The sequence below is a fragment of the Castor canadensis genome, chromosome 10 (genome assembly GCF_047511655.1).
Source record: "Castor canadensis chromosome 10, mCasCan1.hap1v2, whole genome shotgun sequence".
In the NCBI taxonomy this organism is placed as follows: Eukaryota; Metazoa; Chordata; class Mammalia; order Rodentia; family Castoridae; genus Castor; species Castor canadensis.
The window spans coordinates 89,165,883-89,182,244 of NC_133395.1; the positions used below are offsets into that span (position 1 = coordinate 89,165,883).

Genomic DNA, 16,362 nt, shown 5'->3' on the forward strand with positions numbered 1-16,362 from the left:
GCGAAGGCCTGCCTGGGAGAAACGCCCCGGGAGGCCGGCAGGAACCCGGGATCGGAAGGGATGTGGAGGGGCCCCGGGTCGGAGGAGATGGCTTTGGCTGTGTTTGGTTTTGTTTCTTCTTCCCAAGATCCCGGGTGTGAAAGGGGCCAGAGGTGAAGTCCTGGGCTGGAAAGCCTCACGATTCAGCCCCGCAGCCCCAGGCCCTGAGTGTGGAGGAGGGCGGAGCGGGTCGGCGAAGGGCGCGGCTGCCGTTTTCCTGATGGGCTGGAGGGGCAGTGGCGCTTTCCGGACGAAGAGGACCGGAAGGGTCCCCGAGACCTCCGCTGGGAGCCACGCACCCACCCAAGGATACGGCTCCAGGAGGCGACGGAGGAGGGCGGCTGCTTGACCTGGCCCGAGCTGTGCGTCCCCCACCTTGGCCACAGCAGTGGACATTCCCAGAAGAACAAGCGCCCGAGAGCACTGAGAAATTTTCCCCCGAGAAAACTTGACCCTCGTCCTGGCATCAGGACACCTCGGGAAGAAAGCCACCCAGCGGCCACCTGGGCGAGACCGGCTGCCCGAGCAGGCACGCGGGGCCTCTGGCCGCTGGCCCCGGGCTGCCAGCCCCCACCCGGACTCCCAGCCGTGCCAGGAGAGCAGCGTGGAGACGCACGCCGGGGCCCTCGGCAGGCTCTTGGGGCTCCCGGAGGCGGCGGCTAGCGTCTACGGCCATACCACCCTGAACGCGCCCGATCTCGTCTGATCTCGGAAGCTAAGCAGGGTCGGGCCTGGTTAGTACTTGGATGGGAGACCGCCTGGGAGTACCGGGTGCTGTAGGCTTTTGCTCCTCCCTCCCTCGCTGCTCCTTTTGTCTTCGGGGACTTCGCCACCACCCCCCCCACCACCACCACCACCCCCAGCACCACCACCACCACCACCACCACAACGACCCACCGTGACCACGACCCCGACCCCGTCCGGGCCACCCGCCAGACCCACGCACACCGAATCCTCACAGCTACGTCCCCGAATCCTCTCCCCTCCCCACACTCTCCTGGGGCGCGCGCCCGCGACACGGGTCACCAGCGAGGTTGGTCCCAGGCCACGTTGGGGACCGCTCCCCAACTGCCCTCCAGGCGGGCGGAGAGGGACGTGCGGAAGCCATGAGAAAGTGGGTCCTGCACCCCAGCGGACCCCACAGCGGGACGCGCCACACCTGGGCTCGCCACAAGGTGGTGCACTGGGTCCAGGGCAAGACGCCAGGGGACAGAGAAGCAGGGAGCCTCAGTCGGGTGCTGCTCCACGTCGCGCTCCGTCGCTCAACCCAAGACAGGGCAGCCAGCGCGCGACCTCTACGTGGGATCCCGCCTCCCACGTCAGAGCCTGTGGTCACAGGGACAGATGGCGCAGGCCGCCAGAGCTCCGGATGCCAGCGGCAGCTCCCCGTCCCGCTCAAAGGGAGGGAGGGCCGCCGCTGGCGCCCAGTCGCCTGTGCCACCCTCCGGGTCTCAAAGCACTCCTCAGTCAGCTCAAGGACCGGGGCCACCTGGCCTTCGGGGTCACATGGGCTTGGGCACGACGGAAGGGACCGCTTGCCCCCGTGGAACAGACATTCTCCCCGTGGACAACCTCAGGTGCCGGGACCCTCTGCTCCGCCTTGGAAAACCCACCTTCTGCAATGTATGCCCAACGCAATCAGGCCGAGCAGATTGACCCCCTCGGCCCGGCCCCAGTGTGTGATGGGGCTCTGTGCGTGAGGGCTTGCTCTTCCCCACCTACACCAGGCACGGCATCTAACACACACACACACACACACACACACCACGCAGAGACACCCAGACCACGCACGCACGCACAGGGACGCACCCTCCTCTCCCCCACCCCACACACGAGCAGCCGAAGGACAAGAGGGTATGGCTGGGGCCTGAGCGGGAACAAGCGAAGCCTTGGTTTGCGGCCCCTCGGCCAACTGCATCAGGATTTTTGTCTGGGCTCGGAGGCCAGAGGATCTCTGCCATTTGCTAGCAGGGCCAGGGATGGCAGGAGGGTGGGTACGGGGCTCAGCCAGGGCCAGTTCTGCTGGCACGATCCTGTAGCACGTGGCCGCGTAGCACGGGGCCGGGTCTGAAGGAGGCCAAGCAGGGGCACAAGACCCAGCAGCGGCACAGGGAAGAGGCCCAGGGCACCCAGGAGCAGACGAGACCCGGGAGTCGTGCGTGCTTGGCGTGGCCGCGGGCCCCGTGACGCCCGAGGACTCGAGTGCTCAGCCCCGTGTAGTGGCCGCGAAGGCCTGCCTGGGAGAAACGCCCCGGGAGGCCGGCAAGAACCCGGGATCGGAAGGGATGTGGAGGGGCCCCGGGTCGGAGGAGATGGCTTTGGCTGTGTTTGGTTTTGTTTCTTCTTCCCAAGATCCCGGGTGTGAAAGGGGCCAGAGGTGAAGTCCTGGGCTGGAAAGCCTCACGATTCAGCCCCGCAGCCCCAGGCCCTGAGTGTGGAGGAGGGCGGAGCGGGTCGGCGAAGGGCGCGGCTGCCGTTTTCCTGATGGGCTGGAGGGGCAGTGGCGCTTTCCGGACGAAGAGGACCGGAAGGGTCCCCGAGACCTCCGCTGGGAGCCATGCACCCATCCAAGGATACGGCTCCAGGAGGCGACGGAGGAGGGTGCCTTCTTGCCCTGGCCCGAGCTGTGCGTCCCCCGCCTTGGCCACAGCAGTGGACATTCCCAGAAGAACAAGCGCCCGAGAGCACTGAGAAATTTTCCCCCGAGAAAACTTGACCCTCGTCCTGGCAGCAGGACACCTCGGGAAGAAAGCCACCCAGCGGCCACCTGGGCGAGACCGGCTGCCCGAGCAGGCGCGCGGGGCCTCTGGCCGCTGGCCCCGGGCTGCCAGCCCCCACCCGGACTCCCAGCCGTGCCAGGAGAGCAGCGTGGAGACGCACGCCGGGGCCCTCGGCAGGCTCTTGGGGCTCCCGCAGGCGGCGGCTAACGTCTACGGCCATACCACCCTGAACGCGCCCGATCTCGTCTGATCTCGGAAGCTAAGCAGGGTCGGGCCTGGTTAGTACTTGGATGGGAGACCGCCTGGGAATACCGGGTGCTGTAGGCTTTTGCTCCTCCCTCCCTCGCTGCTCCTTTTGTCTTCGGGGACTTCGCCACCACCCCCCCACCACCACCACCACCCCCAGCACCACCACCACCACCACCACAACGACCCACCGTGACCACGACCCCGACCCCATCCGGGCCACCCGCCAGACTCACGCACACCGAATCCTCACAGCTACGTCCCCGAATCCTCTCCCCTCCCCACACTCTCCTGGGGCGTGCGCCCACGACACGGGTCACCAGCGAGGTTGGTCCCAGGACACGTTGGGGACCGCTCCCCAACTGCCCTCCAGGCGGGCGGGGAGGGACGTGCGGAAGCCATGAGAAAGTGGGTCCTGCACCCCAGCGGGCCCCACAGCGGGACGCGCCACACCTGGGCTCGCCACAAGGTGGTGCACTGGGTCCAGGGCAAGACGCCAGGGGACAGAGAAGCAGGGAGCCTCAGTCGGGTGCTGCTCCACGTCGCGCTCCGTCGCTCAACCCAAGACAGGGCAGCCAGCGCGCGACCTCTACGTGGGATCCCGCCTCCCACGGCAGAGCCTGCGGTCACAGGGACAGAGGGCGCAGGCCGCCAGAGCTCCGGATGCCAGCGGCAGCTCCCCGTCCCGCTCAAAGGGAGGGAGGGCCGCCGCTGGCGCCCAGTCGCCTGTGCCACCCTCCGGGTCTCAAAGCACTCCTCAGTCAGCTCAAGGACCGGGGCCACCTGGCCTTCGGGGTCACATGGGCTTGGGCACGACGGAAGGGACCGCTTGCCCCCGTGGAACAGACATTCTCCCCGTGGACAACCTCAGGTGCCGGGACCCTCTGCTCCGCCTTGGAAAACCCACCTTCTGCAATGTATGCCCAACGCAATCAGGCCGAGCAGATTGACCCCCTCGGCCCGGCCCCAGTGTGTGATGGGGCTCTGTGCGTGAGGGCTTGCTCTTCCCCACCTACACCAGGCACGGCATCTAACACACACACACACACACACACACACACCACGCAGAGACACCCAGACCACGCACGCACGCACGGGGACGCACCCTCCTCTCCCCCACCCCACACACGAGCAGCCGAAGGACAAGAGGGTATGGCTGGGGCCTGAGCGGGAACAAGCGAAGCCTTGGTTTGCGGCCCCTCGGCCAACTGCATCAGGATTTTTGTCTGGGCTCGGAGGCCAGAGGATCTCTGCCATTTGCTAGCAGGGCCAGGGATGGCAGGAGGGTGGGTACGGGGCTCAGCCAGGGCCAGTTCTGCTGGCACGATCCTGTAGCACGTGGCCGCGTAGCACGGGGCCGGGTCTGAAGGAGGCCAAGCAGGGGCACAAGACCCAGCAGCGGCACAGGGAAGAGGCCCAGGGCACCCAGGAGCAGACGAGACCCGGGAGTCGTGCGTGCTTGGCGTGGCCGCGGGCCCCGTGACGCCCGAGGACTCGAGTGCTCAGCCCCGTGTAGTGGCCGCGAAGGCCTGCCTGGGAGAAACGCCCCGGGAGGCCGGCAGGAACCCGGGATCGGAAGGGATGTGGAGGGGCCCCGGGTCGGAGGAGATGGCTTTGGCTGTGTTTGGTTTTGTTTCTTCTTCCCAAGATCCCGGGTGTGAAAGGGGCCAGAGGTGAAGTCCTGGGCTGGAAAGCCTCACGATTCAGCACCGCAGCCCCAGGCCCTGAGTGTGGAGGAGGGCGGAGCGGGTCGGCGAAGGGCGCGGCTGCCGTTTTCCTGATGGGCTGGAGGGGCAGTGGCGCTTTCCGGACGAAGAGGACCGGAAGGGTCCCCGAGACCTCCGCTGGGAGCCACGCACCCACCCAAGGATACGGCTCCAGGAGGCGACGGAGGAGGGCGGCTGCTTGCCCTGGCCCGAGCTGTGCGTCCCCCGCCTTGGCCACAGCAGTGGACATTCCCAGAAGAACAAGCGCCCGAGAGCACTGAGAAATTTTCCCCCGAGAAAACTTGACCCTCGTCCTGGCAGCAGGACACCTCGGGAAGAAAGCCACCCAGCGGCCACCTGGGCGAGACCGGCTGCCCGAGCAGGCGCGCGGGGCCTCTGGCCGCTGGCCCCGGGCTGCCAGCCCCCACCCGGACTCCCAGCCGTGCCAGGAGAGCAGCGTGGAGACGCACGCCGGGGCCCTCGGCAGGCTCTTGGGGCTCCCGGAGGCGGCGGCTAGCGTCTACGGCCATACCACCCTGAACGCGCCCGATCTCGTCTGATCTCGGAAGCTAAGCAGGGTCGGGCCTGGTTAGTACTTGGATGGGGGACCGCCTGGGAATACCGGGTGCTGTAGGCTTTTGCTCCTCCCTCCCTCGCTGCTCCTTTTGTCTTCGGGGACTTCACCACCACCCCCCCCACCACCACCACCACCCCCAGCACCACCACCACCACCACCACCACAACGACCGACCGTGACCACGACCCCGACCCCGTCCGGGCCACCCGCCAGACCCACGCACACCGAATCCTCACAGCTACGTCCCCGAATCCTCTCCCCTCCCCACACTCTCCTGGGGCGCGCGCCCGCGACACGGGTCACCAGCGAGGTTGGTCCCAGGCCACGTTGGGGACCGCTCCCCAACTGCCCTCCAGGCGGGCGGGGAGGGACGTGCGGAAGCCATGAGAAAGTGGGTCCTGCACCCCAGCGGGCCCCACAGCGGGACGCGCCACACCTGGGCTCGCCACAAGGTGGTGCACTGGGTCCAGGGCAAGACGCCAGGGGACAGAGAAGCAGGGAGCCTCAGTCGGGTGCTGCTCCACGTCGCGCTCCGTCGCTCAACCCAAGACAGGGCAGCCAGCGCGCGAACTCTACGTGGGATCCCGCCTCCCACGGCAGAGCCTGCGGTCACAGGGACAGAGGGCGCAGGCCGCCAGAGCTCCGGATGCCAGCGGCAGCTCCCCGTCCCGCTCAAAGGGAGGGAGGGCCGCCGCTGGCGCCCAGTCGCCTGTGCCACCCTCCGGGTCTCAAAGCACTCCTCAGTCAGCTCAAGGACCGGGGCCACCTGGCCTTCGGGGTCACATGGGCTTGGGCACGACGGAAGGGACCGCTTGCCCCCGTGGAACAGACATTCTCCCCGTGGACAACCTCAGGTGCCGGGACCCTCTGCTCCGCCTTGGAAAACCCACCTTCTGCAATGTATGCCCAACGCAATCAGGCCGAGCAGATTGACCCCCTCGGCCCGGCCCCAGTGTGTGATGGGGCTCTGTGCGTGAGGGCTTGCTCTTCCCCACCTACACCAGGCACGGCATCTAACACACACACACACACACACGCACACACACACACACACACCACGCAGAGACACCCAGACCACGCACGCACGCACGGGGACGCACCCTCCTCTCCCCCACCCCACACACGAGCAGCCGAAGGACAAGAGGGTATGGCTGGGGCCTGAGCGGGAACAAGCGAAGCCTTGGTTTGCGGCCCCTCGGCCAACTGCATCAGGATTTTTGTCTGGGCTCGGAGGCCAGAGGATCTCTGCCATTTGCTAGCAGGGCCAGGGATGGCAGGAGGGTGGGTACGGGGCTCAGCCAGGGCCAGTTCTGCTGGCACGATCCTGTAGCACGTGGCCGCGTAGCAAGGGGTCGGGTCTGAAGGAGGCCAAGCAGGGGCACATGACCCAGCAGCGGCACAGGGAAGAGGCCCAGGGCACCCAGGAGCAGACGAGACCCGGGAGTCGTGCGTGCTTGGCGTGGCCGCGGGCCCCGTGACGCCCGAGGACTCGAGTGCTCAGCCCCGTGTAGTGGCCGCGAAGGCCTGCCTGGGAGAAACGCCCCGGGAGGCCGGCAGGAACCCGGGATCGGAAGGGATGTGGAGGGGCCGCGGGTCGGAGGAGATGGCTTTGGCTGTGTTTGGTTTTGTTTCTTCTTCCCAAGATCCCGGGTGTGAAAGGGGCCAGAGGTGAAGTCCTGGGCTGGAAAGCCTCACGATTCAGCCCCGCAGCCCCAGGCCCTGAGTGTGGAGGAGGGCGGAGCGGGTCGGCGAAGGGCGCGGCTGCCGTTTTCCTGATGGGCTGGAGGGGCAGTGGCGCTTTCCGGACGAAGAGTACCGGAAGGGTCCCCGAGACCTCCGCTGGGAGCCACGCACCCACCCAAGGATACGGCTCCAGGAGGCGACGGAGGAGGGCGGCTGCTTGCCCTGGCCCGAGCTGTGCGTCACCCGCCTTGGCCACAGCAGTGGACATTCCCAGAAGAACAAGCGCCCGAGGGCACTGAGAAATTTTCCCCCGAGAAAACTTGACCCTCGTCCTGGCAGCAGGACACCTCGGGAAGAAAGCCACCCAGCGGCCACCTGGGCGAGACCGGCTGCCCGAGCAGGCGCGCGGGGCCTCTGGCCGCTGGCCCCGGGCTGCCAGCCCCCACCCGGACTCCCAGCCGTGCCAGGAGAGCAGCGTGGAGACGCACGCCGGGGCCCTCGGCAGGCTCTTGGGGCTCCCGGAGGCGGCGGCTAACGTCTACGGCCATACCACCCTGAACGCGCCCGATCTCGTCTGATCTCGGAAGCTAAGCAGGGTCGGGCCTGGTTAGTACTTGGATGGGAGACCGCCTGGGAATACCGGGTGCTGTAGGCTTTTGCTCCTCCCTCCCTCGCTGCTCCTTTTGTCTTCGGGGACTTCGCCACCACCCCCCCACCACCACCACCACCCCCAGCACCACCACCACCACCACCACAACGACCCACCGTGACCACGACCCCGACCCCGTCCGGGCCACCAGCCAGACCCACGCACACCGAATCCTCACAGCTACGTCCCCGAATCCTCTCCCCTCCCCACACTCTCCTGGGGCGTGCGCCCGCGACACGGGTCACCAGCGAGGTTGGTCCCAGGCCACGTTGGGGACCGCTCCCCAACTGCCATCCAGGCGGGCGGGGAGGGACGTGCGGAAGCCATGAGAAAGTGGGTCCTGCACCCCAGCGGGCCCCACAGCGGGACGCGCCACACCTGGGCTCACCACAAGGTGGTGCACTGGGTCCAGGGCAAGACGCCAGGGGACAGAGAAGCAGGGAGCCTCAGTCGGGTGCTGCTCCACGTCGCACTCCGTCGCTCAACCCAAGACAGGGCAGCCAGCGCGCGACCTCTACGTGGGATCCCGCCTCCCACGGCAGAGCCTGCGGTCACAGGTTCAGAGGGCGCAGGCCGCCAGAGCTCCGGATGCCAGCGGCAGCTCCCCGTCCCGCTCAAAGGGAGGGAGGGCCGCCGCTGGCGCCCAGTCGCCTGTGCCACCCTCCGGGTCTCAAAGCACTCCTCAGTCAGCTCAAGGACCGGGGCCACCTGGCCTTCGGGGTCACATGGGCTTGGGCACGACGGAAGGGACCGCTTGCCCCCGTGGAACAGACATTCTCCCCGTGGACAACCTCAGGTGCCGGGACCCTCTGCTCCGCCTTGGAAAACCCACCTTCTGCAATGTATGCCCAACGCAATCAGGCCGAGCAGATTGACCCCCTCGGCCCGGCCCCAGTGTGTGATGGGGCTCTGTGCGTGAGGGCTTGCTCTTCCCCACCTACACCAGGCACGGCATCTAACACACACACACACACACACACACACACAAACACACACACACACACCACGCAGAGACACCCAGACCACGCACACACGCACGGGGACGCACCCTCCTCTCCCCCACCCCACACACGAGCAGCCGAAGGACAAGAGGGTATGGCTGGGGCCTGAGCGGGAACAAGCGAAGCCTTGGTTTGCGGCCCCTCGGCCAACTGCATCAGGATTTTTGTCTGGGCTCGGAGGCCAGAGGATCTCTGCCATTTGCTAGCAGGGCCAGGGATGGCAGGAGGGTGGGTACGGGGCTCAGCCAGGGCCAGTTCTGCTGGCACGATCCTGTAGCACGTGGCCGCGTAGCACGGGGTCGGGTCTGAAGGAGGCCAAGCAGGGGCACAAGACACAGCAGCGGCACAGGGAAGAGGCCCAGGGCACCCAGGAGCAGACGAGACCCGGGAGTCGTGCGTGCTTGGCGTGGCCGCGGGCCCCGTGACGCCCGAGGACTCGAGTGCTCAGCCCCGTGTAGTGGCCGCGAAGGCCTGCCTGGGAGAAACGCCCCGGGAGGCAGGCAGGAACCCGGGATCGGAAGGGATGTGGAGGGGCCCCGGGTCGGAGGAGATGGCTTTGGCTGTGTTTGGTATTGTTTCTTCTTCCCAAGATCCCGGGTGTGAAAGGGGCCAGAGGTGAAGTCCTGGGCTGGAAAGCCTCACGATTCAGCCCCGCAGCCCCAGGCCCTGAGTGTGGAGGAGGGCGGAGCGGGTCGGCGAAGGGCGCGGCTGCCGTTTTCCTGATGGGCTGGAGGGGCAGTGGCGCTTTCCGGACGAAGAGGACCGGAAGGGTCCCCGAGACCTCCGCTGGGAGCCACGCACCCACCCAAGGATACGGCTCCAGGAGGCGACGGAGGAGGGCGGCTGCTTGCCCTGGCCCGAGCTGTGCGTCCCCTGCCTTGGCCACAGCAGTGAACATTCCCAGAAGAACAAGCGCCCGAGAGCACTGAGAAATTTTCCCCCGAGAAAACTTGACCCTCGTCCTGGCAGCAGGACACCTCGGGAAGAAAGCCACCCAGCGGCCACCTGGGCGAGACCGGCTGCCCGAGCAGGCGTGCGGGGCCTCTGGCCGCTGGCCCCGGGCTGCCAGCCCCCACCCGGACTCCCAGCCTTGCCAGGAGAGCAGCGTGGAGACGCACGCCGGGGCCCTCGGCAGGCTCTTGGGGCTCCCGGAGGCGGCGGCTAGCGTCTACGGCCATACCACCCTGAACGCGCCCGATCTCGTCTGATCTCGGAAGCTAAGCAGGGTCGGGCCTGGTTAGTACTTGGATGGGAGACCGCCTGGGAGTACCGGGTGCTGTAGGCTTTTGCTCCTCCCTCCCTCGCTGCTCCTTTTGTCTTCGGGGACTTCGCCACCACCCCCCCCACCACCACCACCACCCCCAGCACCACCACCACCACCACCACCACAACGACCCACCGTGACCACGACCCCGACCCCGTCCGGGCCACCCGCCAGACCCACGCACACCGAATCCTCACAGCTACGTCCCCGAATCCTCTCCCCTCCCCACACTCTCCTGGGGCGCGCGCCCGCGACACGGGTCACCAGCGAGGTTGGTCCCAAACCACGTTGGGGACCGCTCCCCACTGCCCTCCAGGCGGGCGGGGAGGGACGTGCGGAAGCCATGAGAAAGTGGGTCCTGCACCCCAGCGGGCCCCACAGCGGGACGCGCCACACCTGGGCTCGCCACAAGGTGGTGCACTGGGTCCAGGGCAAGACGCCAGGGGACAGAGAAGCAGGGAGCCTCAGTCGGGTGCTGCTCCACGTCGCGCTCCGTCGCTCAACCCAAGACAGGGCAGCCAGCGCGCGACCTCTACGTGGGATCCCGCCTCCCACGGCAGAGCCTGCGGTCACAGGGACAGAGGGCGCAGGCCGCCAGAGCTCCGGATGCCAGCGGCAGCTCCCGGTCCCGCTCAAAGGGAGGGAGGGCCGCCGCTGGCGCCCAGTCGCCTGTGCCACCCTCCGGGTCTCAAAGCACTCCTCAGTCAGCTCAAGGACCGGGGCCACCTGGCCTTCGGGGTCACATGGGCTTGGGCACGACGGAAGGGACCGCTTGCCCCCGTGGAACAGACATTCTCCCCGTGGACAACCTCAGGTGCCGGGACCCTCTGCTCCGCCTTGGAAAACCCACCTTCTGCAATGTATGCCCAACGCAATCAGGCCGAGCAGATTGACCCCCTCGGCCCGGCCCCAGTGTGTGATGGGGCTCTGTGCGTGAGGGCTTGCTCTTCCCCACCTACAACAGGCACGGCATCTCACACACACACACACACACACACACACACACACACACACACACCACGCAGAGACACCCAGACCACGCACGCACGCACGGGGACGCACCCTCCTCTCCCCCACCCCACACACGAGCAGCCAAAGGACAAGAGGGTATGGCTGGGGCCTGAGCGGGAACAAGCGAAGCCTTGGTTTGCGGCCCCTCGGCCAACTGCATCAGGATTTTTGTCTGGGCTCGGAGGCCAGAGGATCTCTGCCATTTGCTAGCAGGGCCAGGGATGGCAGGAGGGTGGGTACGGGGCTCAGCCAGGGCCAGTTCTGCTGGCACGATCCTGTAGCACGTGGCCGCGTAGCACGGGGCCGGGTCTGAAGGAGGCCAAGCAGGGGCACAAGACCCAGCAGCGGCACAGGGAAGAGGCCCAGGGCACCCAGGAGCAGACGAGACCCGGGAGTCGTGCGTGCTTGGCGTGGCCGCGGGCCCCGTGACGCCCGAGGACTCGAGTGCTCAGCCCCGTGTAGTGGCCGCGAAGGCCTGCCTGGGAGAAACGCCCCGGGAGGCCGGCAGGAACCCGGGATCGGAAGGGATGTCTAGGGGCCCCGGGTCGGAGGAGATGGCTTTGGCTGTGTTTGGTTTTGTTTCTTCTTCCCAAGATCCCGGGTGTGAAAGGGGCCAGAGGTGAAGTCCTGGGCTGGAAAGCCTCACGATTCAGCCCCGCAGCCCCAGGCCCTGAGTGTGGAGGAGGGCGGAGCGGGTCGGCGAAGGGCGCGGCTGCCGTTTTCCTGATGGGCTGGAGGGGCAGTGGCGCTTTCCGGACGAAGAGGACCGGAAGGGTCCCCGAGACCTCCGCTGGGAGCCACGCACCCATCCAAGGATACGGCTCCAGGAGGCGACGGAGGAGGGCGCCTGCTTGCCCTGGCCCGAGCTGTGCGTCCCCCGCCTTGGCCACAGCAGTGGACATTCCCAGAAGAACAAGCGCCCGAGAGCACTGAGAAATTTTCCCCCGAGAAAACTTGACCCTCGTCCTGGCAGCAGGACACCTCGGGAAGAAAGCCACCCAGCGGCCATTTGGGCGAGACCGGCTGCCCGAGTAGGCGCGCGGGGCCTCTGGCCGCTGGCCCCGGGCTGCCAGCCCCCACCCGGACTCCCAGCCGTGCCAGGAGAGCAGCGTGGAGACGCACGCCGGGGCCCTCGGCAGGCTCTTGGGGCTCCCGGAGGCGGCGGCTAGCGTCTACGGCCATACCACCCTGAACGCGCCCGATCTCGTCTGATCTCGGAAGCTAAGCAGGGTCGGGCCTGGTTAGTACTTGGATGGGGGACCGCCTGGGAATACCGGGTGCTGTAGGCTTTTGCTCCTCCATCCCTCGCTGCTCCTTTTGTCTTCGGGGACTTCGCCACCACCCCCCCCACCACCACCACCACCCCCAGCACCACCACCACCACCACCACCACAACGACCCACCGTGACCACGACCCCGACCCTGTCCGGGCCACCCGCCAGACCCACGCACACCGAATCCTCACAGCTACGTCCCCGAATCCTCTCCCCTCCCCACACTCTCCTGGGGCGCGCGCCCGCGACACGGGTCACCAGCGAGGTTGGTCCCAGGCCACGTTGGGGACCGCTCCCCACTGCCCTCCAGGCGGGCGGGGAGGGACGTGCGGAAGCCATGAGAAAGTGGGTCCTGCACCCCAGCGGGCCCCACAGCGGGACGCGCCACACCTGGGCTCGCCACAAGGTGGTGCACTGGGTCCAGGGCAAGACGCCAGGGGACAGAGAAGCAGGGAGCCTCAGTCGGGTGCTGCTCCACGTCGCGCTCCGTCGCTCAACCCAAGACAGGGCAGCCAGCGCGCGACCTCTACGTGGGATCCCGCCTCCCACGGCAGAGCCTGCGGTCACAGGGACAGAGGGCGCAGGCCGCCAGAGCTCCGGATGCCAGCGGCAGCTCCCGGTCCCGCTCAAAGGGAGGGAGGGCCGCCGCTGGCGCCCAGTCGCCTGTGCCACCCTCCGGGTCTCAAAGCACTCCTCAGTCAGCTCAAGGACCGGGGCCACCTGGCCTTCGGGGTCACATGGGCTTGGGCACGACGGAAGGGACCGCTTGCCCCCGTGGAACAGACATTCTCCCCGTGGACAACCTCAGGTGCCGGGACCCTCTGCTCCGCCTTGGAAAACCCACCTTCTGCAATGTATGCCCAACGCAATCAGGCCGAGCAGATTGACCCCCTCGGCCCGGCCCCAGTGTGTGATGGGGCTCTGTGCGTGAGGGCTTGCTCTTCCCCACCTACAACAGGCACGGCATCTCACACACACACACACACACACACACACACACACACACACACACCACGCAGAGACACCCAGACCACGCACGCACGCACGGGGACGCACCCTCCTCTCCCCCACCCCACACACGAGCAGCCAAAGGACAAGAGGGTATGGCTGGGGCCTGAGCGGGAACAAGCGAAGCCTTGGTTTGCGGCCCCTCGGCCAACTGCATCAGGATTTTTGTCTGGGCTCGGAGGCCAGAGGATCTCTGCCATTTGCTAGCAGGGCCAGGGATGGCAGGAGGGTGGGTACGGGGCTCAGCCAGGGCCAGTTCTGCTGGCACGATCCTGTAGCACGTGGCCGCGTAGCACGGGGCCGGGTCTGAAGGAAGCCAAGCAGGGGCACAAGACCCAGCAGCGGCACAGGGAAGAGGCCCAGGGCACCCAGGAGCAGAGGAGACCCGGGAGTCGTGCGTGCTTGGCGTGGCCGCGGGCCCCGTGACGCCCGAGGACTCGAGTGCTCAGCCCCGTGTAGTGGCCGCGAAGGCCTGCCTGGGAGAAACGCCCCGGGAGGCCGGCAGGAACCCGGGATCGGAAGGGATGTCTAGGGGCCCCGGGTCGGAGGAGATGGCTTTGGCTGTGTTTGGTTTTGTTTCTTCTTCCCAAGATCCCGGGTGTGAAAGGGGCCAGAGGTGAAGTCCTGGGCTGGAAAGCCTCACGATTCAGCCCCGCAGCCCCAGGCCCTGAGTGTGGAGGAGGGCGGAGCGGGTCGGCGAAGGGCGCGGCTGCCGTTTTCCTGATGGGCTGGAGGGGCAGTGGCGCTTTCCGGACGAAGAGGACCGGAAGGGTCCCCGAGACCTCCGCTGGGAGCCACGCACCCATCCAAGGATACGGCTCCAGGAGGCGACGGAGGAGGGCGCCTGCTTGCCCTGGCCCGAGCTGTGCGTCCCCCGCCTTGGCCACAGCAGTGGACATTCCCAGAAGAACAAGCGCCCGAGAGCACTGAGAAATTTTCCCCCGAGAAAACTTGACCCTCGTCCTGGCAGCAGGACACCTCGGGAAGAAAGCCACCCAGCGGCCACCTGGGCGAGACCGGCTGCCCGAGTAGGCGCGCGGGGCCTCTGGCCGCTGGCCCCGTGCTGCCAGCCCCCACCCGGACTCCCAGCCGTGCCAGGAGAGCAGCGTGGAGACGCACGCCGGGGCCCTCGGCAGGCTCTTGGGGCTCCCGGAGGCGGCGGCTAGCGTCTACGGCCATACCACCCTGAACGCGCCCGATCTCGTCTGATCTCGGAAGCTAAGCAGGGTCGGGCCTGGTTAGTACTTGGATGGGGGACCGCCTGGGAATACCGGGTGCTGTAGGCTTTTGCTCCTCCATCCCTCGCTGCTCCTTTTGTCTTCGGGGACTTCGCCACCACCCCCCCCACCACCACCACCACCCCCAGCACCACCACCACCACCACCACCACCACCACCACCACAACGACCCACCGTGACCACGACCCCGACCCCGTCCGGGCCACCCGCCAGACCCACGCACACCGAATCCTCACAGCTACGTCCCCGAATCCTCTCCCCTCCCCACACTCTCCTGGGGCGCACGCCCACGACACGGGTCACCAGCGAGGTTGGTCCCAGGCCACGTTGGGGACCGCTCCCCAACTGCCCTCCAGGCGGGTGGGGAGGGACGTGCGGAAGCCATGAGAAAGTGGGTCCTGCACCCCAGCGGGCCCCACAGCGGGACGCGCCGCACCTGGGCATGCCACAAGGTGGTGCACTGGGTCCAGGGCAAGACGCCAGGGGACAGAGAAGCAGGGAGCCTCAGTCGGGTGCTGCTCCACGTCGCGCTCCGTCGCTCAACCCAAGACAGGGCAGCCAGCGCGCGACCTCTACGTGGGATCCCGCCTCCCACGGCAGAGCCTGCGGTCACAGGGACAGAGGGCGCAGGCCGCCAGAGCTCCGGATGCCAGCGGCAGCTCCCCATCCCGCTCAAAGGGAGGGAGGGCCGCCGCTGGCGCCCAGTCGCCTGTGCCACCCTCCGGGTCTCAAAGCACTCCTCAGTCAGCTCAAGGACCGGGGCCACCTGGCCTTCGGGTTCACATGGGCTTGGGCACGACGGAAGGGACCGCTTGCCCCCGTGGAACAGACATTCTCCCTGTGGACAACCTCAGGTGCTGGGAACCTCTGCTCCGCCTTGGAAAACCCACCTTCTGCAATGTATGCCCAACGCAATCAGGCCGAGCAGATTGACCCCCTCGGCCCGGCCCCAGTGTGTGATGGGGCTCTGTGCGTGAGGGCTTGCTCTTCCCCACCTACACCAGGCACGGCATCTAACACACACACACACACACACACAGACACAAACACCACGCAGAGACACCCAGACCACGCACGCACGCATGGGGACGCACCCTCCTCTCCCCCACCCCACACACGAGCAGCCGAAGGACAAGAGGGTATGGCTGGGGCCTGAGCGGGAACAAGCGAAGCCTTGGTTTGCGGCCCCTCGGCCAACTGCATCAGGATTTTTGTCTGGGCTCGGAGGCCAGAGGATCTCTGCCATTTGCTAGCAGGGCCAGGGATGGCAGGAGGGTGGGTACGGGGCTCAGCCAGGGCCAGTTCTGCTGGCACGATCCTGTAGCACGTGGCCGCGTAGCACGGGGCCGGGTCTGAAGGAGGCCAAGCAGGGGCACAAGACCCAGCAGCGGCACAGGGAAGAGGCCCAGGGCACCCAGGAGCAGACGAGAACCGGGAGTCGTGCGTGCTTGGCGTGGCCGCCGGCCCCGTGATGCCCGAGGACTCGAGTGCTCAGCCCCGTTTATTGGCCGCGAAGGGCTGCCTGGGAGAAACGCCCCGGGAGGCCGGCAGGAACCCGGGATCGGAAGGGATGTGGAGGGGCCCCGGGTTGGAGGAGATGGCTTTGGCTGTGTTTATTTTTGTTTCTTCTTCCCAAGATCCCGGGTGTGAAAGGGGCCAGAGGTGAAGTCCTGGGCTGGAAAGCCTCACGATTCAGCCCCGCAGCCCCAGGCCCTGAGTGTGGAGGAGGGCGGAGCGGGTCGGCGAAGGGCGCGGCTGCCGTTTTCCTGATGGGCTGGAGGGGCAGTGGCGCTTTCCGGACGAAGAGGACCGGAAGGGTCCCCGAGACCTCCGCTGGGAGCCACGCACCCACCCAAGGATACGGCTCCAGGAGGCGACGGAGGAGGGTGGCTGCTTGCCCTGGCCCGAGCTGTGCGTCCCCCGCCTTGGCCAGAGCAGTGAACATT

At 67.3% G+C, this 16,362-nt stretch overlaps 7 non-coding genes across 7 annotated transcripts; all 7 read left to right on the forward strand.

Moving 5' to 3' along the window:
* Positions 1 to 703: 703 nt before the first annotated feature.
* Positions 704 to 822, forward strand: LOC141412482 (5S ribosomal RNA). The gene has a single exon (XR_012437322.1). It is a non-coding gene; the product is annotated as a 5S ribosomal RNA (ribosomal RNA).
* A 2,145-nt stretch (positions 823 to 2,967) lies between these two features.
* On the forward strand, positions 2,968 to 3,086 carry LOC141412159 (5S ribosomal RNA). Its single transcript, XR_012436998.1, has one exon. It is a non-coding gene; the product is annotated as a 5S ribosomal RNA (ribosomal RNA).
* Positions 3,087 to 5,229: 2,143 nt separating this feature from the next.
* LOC141412411 (5S ribosomal RNA) lies at positions 5,230 to 5,348 on the forward strand. The gene has a single exon (XR_012437251.1). It is a non-coding gene; the product is annotated as a 5S ribosomal RNA (ribosomal RNA).
* A 2,159-nt stretch (positions 5,349 to 7,507) lies between these two features.
* Positions 7,508 to 7,626, forward strand: LOC141412160 (5S ribosomal RNA). The gene has a single exon (XR_012436999.1). It is a non-coding gene; the product is annotated as a 5S ribosomal RNA (ribosomal RNA).
* A 2,161-nt stretch (positions 7,627 to 9,787) lies between these two features.
* LOC141412483 (5S ribosomal RNA) lies at positions 9,788 to 9,906 on the forward strand. Its single transcript, XR_012437323.1, has one exon. It is a non-coding gene; the product is annotated as a 5S ribosomal RNA (ribosomal RNA).
* A 2,160-nt stretch (positions 9,907 to 12,066) lies between these two features.
* Positions 12,067 to 12,185, forward strand: LOC141412412 (5S ribosomal RNA). Its single transcript, XR_012437252.1, has one exon. It is a non-coding gene; the product is annotated as a 5S ribosomal RNA (ribosomal RNA).
* A 2,160-nt stretch (positions 12,186 to 14,345) lies between these two features.
* LOC141412413 (5S ribosomal RNA) lies at positions 14,346 to 14,464 on the forward strand. The gene has a single exon (XR_012437253.1). It is a non-coding gene; the product is annotated as a 5S ribosomal RNA (ribosomal RNA).
* Positions 14,465 to 16,362: the final 1,898 nt, after the last annotated feature.